General features: G+C 40.4%; 2 long non-coding RNA genes across 4 annotated transcripts; one reads left to right on the forward strand and one right to left on the reverse strand.

The window, feature by feature from the left end:
* Nucleotides 1–826: 826 nt before the first annotated feature.
* On the reverse strand, nt 827–11262 carry LOC134169883 (uncharacterized). Of its 3 annotated transcripts, XR_009967052.1 has the most exons (3): nt 5502–6407; nt 5035–5144; nt 827–1820 (listed from the first exon to the last, which is right to left on the reverse strand). It is a non-coding gene; the product is annotated as an uncharacterized LOC134169883 (long non-coding RNA). The 3 variants fall into 3 exon arrangements; XR_009967050.1 differs by lacking the exons at nt 5035–5144; nt 5502–6407 and adding an exon at nt 10275–11262; XR_009967051.1 differs by lacking the exon at nt 5502–6407 and having other exon boundaries at nt 5035–5285.
* On the forward strand, nt 5705–7023 carry LOC134169884 (uncharacterized). Its single transcript, XR_009967053.1, has 2 exons — nt 5705–5788; nt 6892–7023. It is a non-coding gene; the product is annotated as an uncharacterized LOC134169884 (long non-coding RNA).
* Nucleotides 11263–11445: the final 183 nt, after the last annotated feature.

Raw genomic sequence — 11445 nt, forward strand, 5'->3', positions numbered from 1 at the left:
CTTACACTGGTGTCCGCAGCAGGTTGGATGCATTGCCTTCTGAAGGTGAATTTTCTCTCCTATGGTTTTTGTGACTACAGAAGATTCTGAAATGACCACCTAGACTAAACCCTTAATCTTTAGGTGGCTGAAATTAATTATCTGTGGTGCTTAGAGGTTATCTAAGAAATCTCAATATTAATGATATGCATGGCTTGTCCTAGTGTGATCATGAACTTGCCAGAACTTTATACTTGACTTGTGAAATACTAATGCCCTGCCCTATCTTTTCTCCAGTGTGCTGTTCCTACTTTTGGAATCTAAACGCCAGATGGATAACTTGCTGCAGGCTTTACGTCTTCTTGTTACTATTCCCACAATGCATTTGTGTGATGAGGTGTAGGTACCTGGGAAGGCAGTGTGCCATTGGAAACTCCATAAAATGCCAGTACTGTAGCTATGATTAATAATCACATGATGTTTAAATCATCAGAAGTACACACCTAGGGTATATCCTGTAACCAAACCGAGTTTACCTGAGAGATGGCACAAAGACTTTGGTCTTTTGAAGAACATGATATGCAAACATCCCACATTCTTGAAGTGCAGCAGTTCTGATACAATCCACTTTCTGCTGAAGTCTTGTAAAGTGTGCAAACTGCCACACTTTGGACCTTCCAAGATAAAATTTATGCTCTCCTGGTAGCTTTTTAAAACAAGTTTCAAACCATTAGCACATTTGTCAAAAAACAAATGCTAGTAATTTTCAATCTACAAAATTAGGTACAAAATTATTAGGGCATCGCAACATGGTTTTCTTACTCTAGCAGCGAGAGAAAGAAAGCAATTCTTGGTCATGAGTTTTATTTTTCCAGTGAGAATTGGCTGAAGCAATTCAGGAGAATCAGCAGGAGCAAAGTACAGTAAAGACCAAACTATCACTAGAGTGGAAATCCTTTTATGCTGAAAATTAATATAAAGCTTTATTCTAGATTATTGCTATTATTTTTGTCCCACTATTTTTCTCTTCCATTTTTCTATGTGAAATACAGGAAAAACATGGCACTCCCAATTTCTTCAAAATTTTCTGCAAAGATGTCCAAAGTAAGATGACAAAAATTCAGGCAGCTCAGGAAGGTAACTGCGGTTTCTCTAGGTTCTCAGATCTGATCAAATCACCTGCATTTCACATGCTTCTTTCTGTGTGTAGCAAACTGAAGACCCTGTAGCCAGGAAACTTTGCTTTTCATGTGGAATGGCAAAATTAAAAAATAATTTCAATATAGTCTACGAGCATTTTAAAGAAAATGAAAAATGCGGGGAAAAAAGAGAACCATTTAAATACTGAGTCCCCCTCCCCTTCCCCAGAATTTCAGCTGCCTCAGTAGTTGAAATGGAAAGGTCTTGCCTTTTTGTCCTGTTTGTCCTGAACTTGTCTGGTTTGCCCCTTTTTATATAACATGTCTGATGCCTGAAGAAGTGTTGGCATGGCCTGCTACAGTAAGCCAGTTCATTTTGGCTGCTGTGCATCTACCGCATTCATGATGGTACTATGTAAGTGGTCTTGTTAGGACTGTCTGCTTTGCTTTTCAGTGCAAAAACCATCAACCAGCTTGAAGCAGCATCAGTAAAAAACAGAAGTTGGTTTGAAGTACTCTAAGGGCTGGGTTGATCGACGCATGACAGGACTCCAGCATAGGTACCTTTCTGCGGTTCTTTCCAAGCTGAAGGGGATACACCTTATTACATCTTCATCTATCAGTGGTCAGTGCTTACATCTTCATGTTCAATTGCTGAAAGTTTAATTTTCTTGACAACATCTTCTTTTGCTATAAGACGAGCTGTGAAGTAGAAAACAACGAGAATATTTTATCAGCTAGGCTTTAGCCCATTCTGTTCACTAGATGGTTCTGTTTTAAAACTGTGAGGGTAAATGTAAGTTGCTGTCTTCATTTGCTATTAGTAGTCTGTGCATGAAGGCCTGTATCCTCACTGAAGCTGGGGACAAAGCTTCCATTGACCTCAGCGTTGCAGGATCAAACCCTTAGTCATTAGCATATTGTAAAAACAGCTGTTATTCCAGCCAATTTTAATGGACCTGCCTACAATTGTCAGTTGTTTAATCTAAAAATTAGCTTAGAAATCACAGCTAGAATTACATATCAGACTGTTGATGCGTAAGAATACTTCATACTGAGTCATCGAGAGTCTTGTGATGTTCTTAGAGTCTTATAATTATTAACATTCGAGCAAGAGATTCTGAAATTTGTTAAAGACTGAAATTTCCAGATGTGAAGGAGATTAGCTCTGATGAGAGGATAAAATTTATATTCTGTAAACTTAATTTTTTTCGTATTACTAGTCCTTTTTGTTAAAGTAGCTGGATGTCGTTGCCTTCTTTGTACAGCCAAACACAACTTACTTTTTGCTATGTTCATTGATGTAAGTCTGCTGAATCAGTTGTCTCTTAACAAACCTGTTACTTGGGACACAACTGAGGAGATAATTCCCTGTGTGTGTTAATTAAACAGTTAAATTACACTAAAAGCAGCATGTCAGAATCAAACAGCCAATGTGTGGAGATATTTGAAATCTGAACCTTACTTAACATTTTTCAAAATAGGTTTTCCATAGTGCCAAGGATTCTGGAGAGTCCAGGATTTAAAGGTTAATCCTGTTCTGGAGCTGGATTTTACCACTTACACCTTTTTTTAGTTGACAACATAACTGAAGTTTAAATTTAGTTTCATTACATAGGTGCTGATGTGGTATGACTGTCAAAAGTAGAGACATCGTTTCATGTTTGCTGGCGTAAAGGACATGATAAAAATGGATATGAGATCACAAGCTATATTTGATGGTTTTCTTAGAAAAGCAAAACAAGTATAATTTGGATTTTTAGCATTTTTGTGACAACCCATGATGGTGTGTTTCTTTACAGATGGTGCAGAACAAAATACTAGCAAAGCAATACCACTGTGAAAAGAATATGCTTGTTGTGCAGGTCAAGGTCAGAGTTTCAGGAGGAGGAAACTATCACAAAAAGATGAATTGCAGGTCACTTTAGCATATGTTCTTTTGTAGAACATATAAGTGCAAGTCATATGATACAGCTTTGTCTGAGAGTATTACTAAAATCATGAATGCTACTTAGAGATGATCCAAGTCTCCACCCTAAACAGAAAGGTATCCTTCCATTTTGGGAAATTTCAGTTAATCCACTGGATTAGGAGGCCAGCTACTTTTTGAGAGGTTTGGGAATGTGTTTTCTTTTAAAGACATGAAATATGTTTTCTTGATTGTTTCAGTTTATTGTATATCACTCATGTATTTATTAAGATAAATCTGCGTTTCCATTATATTTGTGTGTGTAAAGGCATACATTATGTTTTTACAAACACATTTTTTAACCTTTATAGGAATAATCAAAATATTTGGCTAGTGCTTGACATTTATTGTGTTGCATTCTCATTACTCCCTTGTGATGTTTCTGTGATGGGGCTGCAGAGCTGATGGACAGGGGTAGAGCAGTTGATATCATCTACCTGGACTTGTGCAAAGCGTTCGACACTGTCCGACACAACATCCTTGTGTCTAAATTGGAGAGACATCAATTTGATGGATGGACCACTCGGTGGATAAAGAACTGCCTGGATGGCCACACACAAAGAGTTGTGGTCAATGGCTCAGAGTCCGGCTGGAGACCAGCAACGAGTGGTGTCCCTCAGGGATTGGTGTTGGGACCAGTCTTGTTTAACATCTTTGTCGCTGACATGGACAGTGGGATTGAGTGCACCCTCAGCAAGTTTGCTGATGACACCAAGCTGTGTGGTTTGGTTGATACCCTGGAGGGAAGGAATGCCATCCAGAGGGACCTCGACACGCTTGTGAGGTGGGCAGATGCCAACCTGATGAAGTTTAACCATGCCAAGTGCAAGGTCCTACACCTGGGTGGGAGCAATCCCAGGCACAGCTACAGGTTGGGCAGAGAAGAGATTCAGAGCAGCCCTGCGGAGAAGGACTTGGGGGTGTTGGTTGATGAGAAAATGAACATGAGCCGGCTTCAGTGTGCGCTTGCAGCCCAGAAAGCCAACCGTATCCTGGGCTGCATCAAAAGGAGCATGACCAGCAGGTCGAAGGAGGTGATCCTGCCCCTCTACTCTGCTCTCGTGAGACCTCACTTGGAGTATTGTGTGCAGTTCTGGTGTCCTCAACATAAAAAGGACATGGAACTGTTGGAACAAGTCCATAGGAGGGCCACAGGAATGGTCAGGGGCTGGAACACTTCCCGTATGAAGACAGGCTGAGGAAGTTGGGGCTGTTCAGCCTGGAGAAGAGAAGGCTGCGTGGAGACCTCATAGCAGCCTTCCAGTATCTGAAGGGGGCCTACAAGGATGCTGGGGAGTGACTCTTCATTAGGGACTGTAGTGACAGGGCAAGGGGTAACGGGTTCAAACTTAAGCAGGGGAAGTTTAGGTTGGATATAAGGAAGAAGTTCTTTACTGTAAGGGTGGTGAGGCACTGGAATGGGTTGCCCAGGGAAGCTGTGAACGCTCCATCCCTGGTGGTGTTCAAGGCCCGGTTGGACAGAGCCTTGGGTGACATGGTTTAGTGTGAGGTGTCCCTGCCCATGGCAGGGGGGTTGGAACTAGATGACCTTCAGGTCCTTTCCAACCCTAACTATTCTATGATTCTATAATTCTATGTTTTACTTTATGTCCAAAATAAACAATATAATACCTTGTTAGAGCGAAGATGAGGAAGAGGAAAAAAGCTTGTCTTACAACCATGAGAAAAATGATGAGGTGAAAAGGGAAAATAGTGGCAATGTTAATTCACAGCAGCCTGCTGAAAACAGGATTGAATCATTAGCTCACTCTACAGAGGTCACAAAATTGCCATTCTGTGACATAAATTTCAATTAATATAGACAGTGTCTCAACACAAAAGTAGCGGTTGCCCTGAGCTGAACCCATGTTACATGAGAAGCTCATGACCAGTAACAGCAAACATGAATTTTCCTGCAAGTGCAACCTGAAAAGCAAAGTTACGTACCTGCAAAGCACTAAGCAAACATTTCATTCTGCTGCTCTCTAGGCAGAAATTGTGAATCCTCAAAAATAGCTGATGTGCAAATGCTTCATTCTTCCTGTGAAAGCAACCTGCTGAGAAACCTACAGTAAAAACCACCACCATCCTAACGCAATTTCTAGTGTTGCTGACAAAAATGAAGTTTAGGATCTTTTCTGAACATGAATCCTAGAAGCATTGAAGTTTTTCCAGTGCCTTTCAAGTTAAACTCAAGATTCCCACTGACATCAGTGAGTCTGGATTGGGTTTATATTTCTTATTTGCTGGGGGAAGAATTAGTACTGTCAAAACAACTTCCATCAGTTTAAGATGGAGTAATGATACAGCAGTTGCTTTTCATAAAATCATAGAATAATTCTGGTTGGAAGGGACTTCTGGGGGTCATCTAGTTCAAGTCCTGGCACAAGATATGTACAGTGAGATGGACTTACTTAGGTCTTTGTCCAGCTGAGATTTTAGTATCTTTGAGAATGGAAATTCCACCTCTCTGGGCACCTGTTTCCAGTCACAACTTCCTGCATTGCCGTTTATGTCTGTTGTCTCTTTTCTTACCATTACACACCTTGAAGAGTCTGCAGTTGAAGACAGCAGTTAAAATCCTCCCTTTTCCTTCTTTTCTTACAGCTCAATGAAGATGGTTCTCTAAGTCTCTTTTCATCTTGGTGCTCCTCCAATGCACTGTCTCCAGTATGTTGAAGAATCTACTTACCCAGAAAAGGTACCAGAATTGCTTAAATAGCTTTGATTTACATACTTGTAGCTAGTATTTTGCCTGTGGCTGTGACATATAACATTTTTTAACCTCATTAGAAGACTCAGCTATGCAAAATAAAACATTACTATATTTTGCAACTCTCTTGAACCTCTTTGTGTTGACACCTGCGCTACTATACACAGAAAGCCGTATGGATCCTCAACAAAGGCTGCTTTTACTGAGGCTTAATGTCAAGTAAAAGTTGGCTTCAGAAAGCGGAATAGGTGAACTGCTTCTCAAAACACATATACATCTTGGGTTTGTGTTCCTGTAGATTTTAAACAAAACTTCTTGCAGCATACCATCCTACACACTTTGAAGAGGAATAGGGCCCTCCTGACAGGCCTGTATCTCCTGTCCTGGGCAGTGCAGGAGATTTGCTTAGATGCTGGTAGTATTGAAAGTGGTCTTAGAGCTGCCTTTTCTTGGTTTTAGTATCAGAAAGAGACTGTTAGAGTACCAGGTGCACCAAACTTTCCCAATATCAGCATGTCCTACCCTTCAGCCAGTTAAGAAAGCACTAGGCTCTTATTTACCTTTTTGACACTCGGAATTTTCTGAGATGAATAATTAGATCAGCTTTTTGTTTTATTGTGTTGCTGGAATGGAAGCTAATATTTAGCCATGGTATTTCCTTACCGCTGACTCCTTAAAATATGTATTATCTAAGCAGGACTACTGCCCATGACTTTTGCTAACTGAGATACACAGGGAAAAAACCCATCCACAGTAGCTTATGCTTCTAGAGCTCCTTGCAGAACATCATCATTAAAATGCCGATCACAGGGTTCTGCTAAGAGCCAGGTCAGGCTGTGATTAGATTTTTAGGCCATGTTCATTTTTGGACTTTTTGCCTAAGAAATTCCACAGGTTCACATGCTTGATTATGCAATTACTTTCATGAATTCATTAAAAATCTCTCCCCATGCTCAGTTTATAGGCCCAAAACTGATCTTTTTCATAATTTATGTTCTGATAGTAAAAGGTTAAGAAACTGAAATCTGGATTTTCCTCTTTAAAATGTTGGCAATGGTCATTCTCTGTTATTTTGTGTTCTACTTTGGTAGAACCAGCAGAGGGTGCCTGAACTAGAGAGCAAGTCCGAGATTTGTGCTGGAATTCATAATGTAAGTGTAAAAAAGGAAATAAACTTTAATTTCCTTCTCTATTAAAACCAAAGAGGAGTATGTTAATGAAAATGAAGATTGAAACTAACTGTGTTAGGGAAACTGAACTGTTAAAAGCCTGTCAAAAAAGTAGTGCTAATAATGAAGAGAAAAAAGTATCTGGGGACTAGGAAAGGATTTTTCATTATCTGATTCTGTCATTGGCTAACAGCTACTAAAGGACTGGTTTCCTGTGTTTACTGAACACATAAGCTACTCCATAAGATACCTCTGTGTAATGGGACGGAGCAAGAGAAAATCTTTCAGTGTAGGATTCAGAGCAGGTTCCTAATTTATGTTCCTTGGCCACTCCACAATGGAGTTAGTTTCTGCTGACTACAGTGGGTGCTCAGGGAGGCAAAATTCAGCAGAATCAGACTTTTGGACACCACCTTCTCCTCCTTCTGTCCCTCACTTAATATTAAATGTTGCAAGAGAAAGTTTTTGGTAGTTCCTTTCATGAACAGTCTTTTCGGTACCAGTACAGAGAGTCCATGCAGAAAGAAACATTTACAGATTCATCACAATATATTTAAATTGAATAAATATTGTTTTACATTTCTAAATATGTAACTGGAAAGTTCCAGATGTGGAAGGGGGACTGACTTCGGTGACCTTGGAACCCTTAGCTCAGGAGGACAGATTCACAACAGGGGTCTAAGAATCAGAATGTACATATCAGTGACAAAGTCTGCCTCTTCTTCACCATCAGAAGAGGTTTGCTCTACATGAAGAAAGCAATAAATTTTTTTTTTCTTTTTAAAGAAAAACATTAAATACTTCCCTCAGTTATCCACCTATGATAAGATTCAACTAACATGGTTTGTTCAGCTATGTTCTAGCCTTACCTATAGCTATTCCTCTGAGGAAAAGTCCTTACATATTTGTATCTTGATGACTTCTAATATTTCACTTGTTTGAATAATCATGAGGCATTATGTAGAAGTAATGTCACACAATGGCATTATCAGCAAATGGAATTTTGTTCAACCTACCTGAACGTATTCTGTATTTCTGTTATTCGTATAAACACAGGTGATGTAGTCACACCCCTTAATGTAAACTAGCAAAAGTATGTTATGAAAAGGGAAAATGGGTAATACTACTCAAGGAATCTGGGTTCCATCACTGCCCCGTTGTGCTAAATAAATCTTATCTTCATATAAATGGCCCATCTCCTGCAGCAAAGACTGGAGTTTTTCTGGAGTTTTTCATTATTTCTCTGAGTAAAATTGCTTTTAATGTCGATAAATAGAAGGAGAAGTCAAAGTAGTGTGGTCTAGAGGAATGAGCAGAGCTCAAGCAGGCAGACCTGAATAAAATTCACCCTTCTGTGAAGGAGAAATCTGGAACACTAAGTCACAGTGAAATACCTGGTTAGGTCAGTGTGGGAGACTTGATGCCCAGGAGCTCTTTGTCTGGAGGTAAACTTCCTTTAAAAAGTAACATGCCCCTTTTAAGCAGGTACAATTACTGCAGTGTCAGTAAAAGCTTGTGGAGCACTTTGCAAATGAAAAGTGAAGTTAAGCGTTTGTAATCTAATTGAAAAGTCATGGATCTGCAATTTAGAAGAAGGGCAGGGCCAAGTGTCACTGCAGGTGGCTGGGATCACTTTGGAGTTCTGCAGCTTTAAACACAAGTGTCACACTGTGTAGAGGGTGGGAAATGGCTCTTGCCTCTTACATTGAGGAAATCCTTTCCAGGGGATGCCACATAAAATCACTGACTAACAATTAGGAATCATCTATTTCTGTGTCTGAAGATGTTTCCTGTATTTGTCCTGGCTGTCTGAATAAGAATTGTCTTGCCACGGTGTGTTTTTATATTACTATTTTGTGTTTTTTTGTGATTCTCTGTTGTTAGATGTTTTCCTATGGTTTTCTGAGGGAGGAAACAGTGAGGTGTAGGGTGAACCCAGGACAGGAGGGAAGAGGAGGAAAGAATTATTTATTCACAGTTACACCACTTTAACTTGGTATTTACTTAACAGTTGCAAAGACTTGTGTAACCATCTTTACTATGTCTTTGCTAGTAAGTAAAACAATCTTTGGACTTTCTATTCTTGAGACCAACTGGCCTACTCTGGCTTGTGTCTGCAGCTGATGCCGCTCAGACATACATCACCATCCTTGGGACACTGTTTATGGGCAAAGCCATACCATGAACCACAATAACTGTTTAAAAGTATGGATGATCAGCTGCCACTGTCTGACTCCTTGCCTTAGCCCTGTTTCATTTACTGGTATAGATGGAGCTTACTCTGGCAAAAAAGTGATTTTTCTGGTTTACCTTCTATTGCTTGGGAAGAGGTTGTACTGAACTGTAATGCAGTGGCCAGGAAGGCAGCACTGACAGCTTTATTTACGGTTTTAAAAATGGATAGCAGACATGGTAGCTCAACTTGCCCTAATTAGAACTAGACTTCAGGTTTTGAATTAATGGGAGCTCACACACAAGACTTAAAACAGACTGAAATGAAAAGGATGCAATAAACAAGTAAGATTAAGGAGAGATTTGAGCATTGGAAAGATGGAAGTTATTTCCTTCAAGTCTCTGTAAGTAGCCTCAGTAAGGAGGGGGGAGAGGGGGGAACTGTGTGTGAAAAATGATGAAGATAGAGCAACATGCTAAAAGCTGAAATGAGAGATAAGGGTACGTAGGAATGCAGAGACTTAAGCACACAAAAACTCAAGGCCTTGAACTCAAGAAGGTAATGCTGAAAGCAGACACCTTGTGCTCTGTCCTGGGTTCAGCAGTAGCAGTCATTTTTCTCCTTCTTAGTAGCTGGTCCAGTGCTGTGTTTTTGACTTCTCAGCCTGGTATGGAGGTATGGAATACTTCTTTGGCCAGTTTGGGTCAGGTGTCCTGTCTCTGCTTCCTCCCTGACAGAGCGTGAGACTCAGAAAGTCCTTGGTCAGAGTAAACATTACTGAGCAACAACTAAAAACATCGGTGTTATCAGCGTTGTTCTCAGGCTGAAAGTCAAAAACTCAGCACTGCACCAGCTACTAAGAAGGAGAAAAATGACTGCTACTGCTGAATCCAGGACATGCTCTTTGTAAGAAACATGGAAACATGTCACTGACCTAGTGACAGAAGAATTGTACCTCAAACCAGCATTGATCAAAATTATTATTGCATTTAAAAGGCTCAAATGGCTGTCCTTTACCTCAGATTATTTTTTCAGTTTTCAGTAAATGTTACTACAAAAGAGACATTTTCTTAAATAATCTGTGGCGGTTAAACCAGGTATGAAATAAAAACTATAGAAAGATGGTACTTACCTACTGTCTAATCAGATAGATGCATGTAGGAAGGATTTTTGGCTCTCCATTACATTTATGTGGGACTGTCTTTGCCTGGATGTGTGTTTGTTGTTCTCCTCTTCTAGCAACACTAACCCATATGGCATAGGTAGCATTCTGAAGCAGATAGCCTTATTTCACTTGCACTCATTTTATGATGGGCTCTCCCTAAGGTTTTATTTTCCTAGATAAAGCAAAGAGCTTTTCTCCTTAGAAGCTGTTCTGTTTTCCTCACAATGGATAAGGAAATATAGGAAAAGGGAATATAGTGCTCTTGTACTTACTGCTATTCATTTTAATGTTATTGTACCCACATAATTTAGTGAAGTAAGAGATTTTTCAAATCTATTTTACACAGACACTGAAATAATCTCAGGTAATTGCTCTGGAACTTTATTTACTCTAGCACAGATCGAAGAAATTGCATGGTGGTACTGTGGAAAATATTCATACTCATGCTCCTGCAGTATTATTACCAGAGCTGGCATCAAGTCATCTGAGGCCCTCTTGTGAACAAAGAAGAAGCACTTCACCCATACATCTCTGAAAATGTACTCATTCTATAGAACTATAGAATGGTTTGGGTTGGAAGGGACCTTAAAGGTCATCCAGTTCCAACCCCTTGCCATGGGCAGGGACACCTTCCACTAGACCAGGTTGCTCCAAGCCTCGTCCAACCTGGCCTTGAACACTGCCAGGGATGGGGCAGCCACAGCTTCTCTGGGGAATCTGTGCCAGTGGCTCACCACCCTCACAGGGAAGAACTTCATCCTAGTATCTAATGTAAGTGTATCCTACATAAGGTCTGCATGCTTTTCTGTTGAGTGCCTGGCAAGGAGGCAGGAATTATTATGGGCTCCCCTTTTATATTTGTACCCTTTGATGTGAAAGACTTTTAAATATTCAGGTAATAGAGAGTTTTTCTTGTCTGCACATAAACACTAGCAATGCAGTGGTGAAGAGCTGTAGGTGACCCCTGGGTTTTTAGCACTCGTGGGTCTCCAGCACCACGAATTTTGGAGCCCAGGGTTTAAACCCAGTGTCTGAAACGCTGGACAGAGCAGGTGTATGTGAGAACCGGGTGTGCCTCTGCAGGCGGCGCCGCGGGAGACATGTCCAAGGGCAAGACTGCTGCAGGAACACGGGCGGG

This window comes from Pezoporus occidentalis, unplaced genomic scaffold (genome assembly GCF_034315485.1).
Source record: "Pezoporus occidentalis ecotype Australia unplaced genomic scaffold, CSIRO_AGI_Poc_V1 ctg36, whole genome shotgun sequence".
Classification (NCBI taxonomy): domain Eukaryota; kingdom Metazoa; phylum Chordata; class Aves; order Psittaciformes; family Psittacidae; genus Pezoporus; species Pezoporus occidentalis.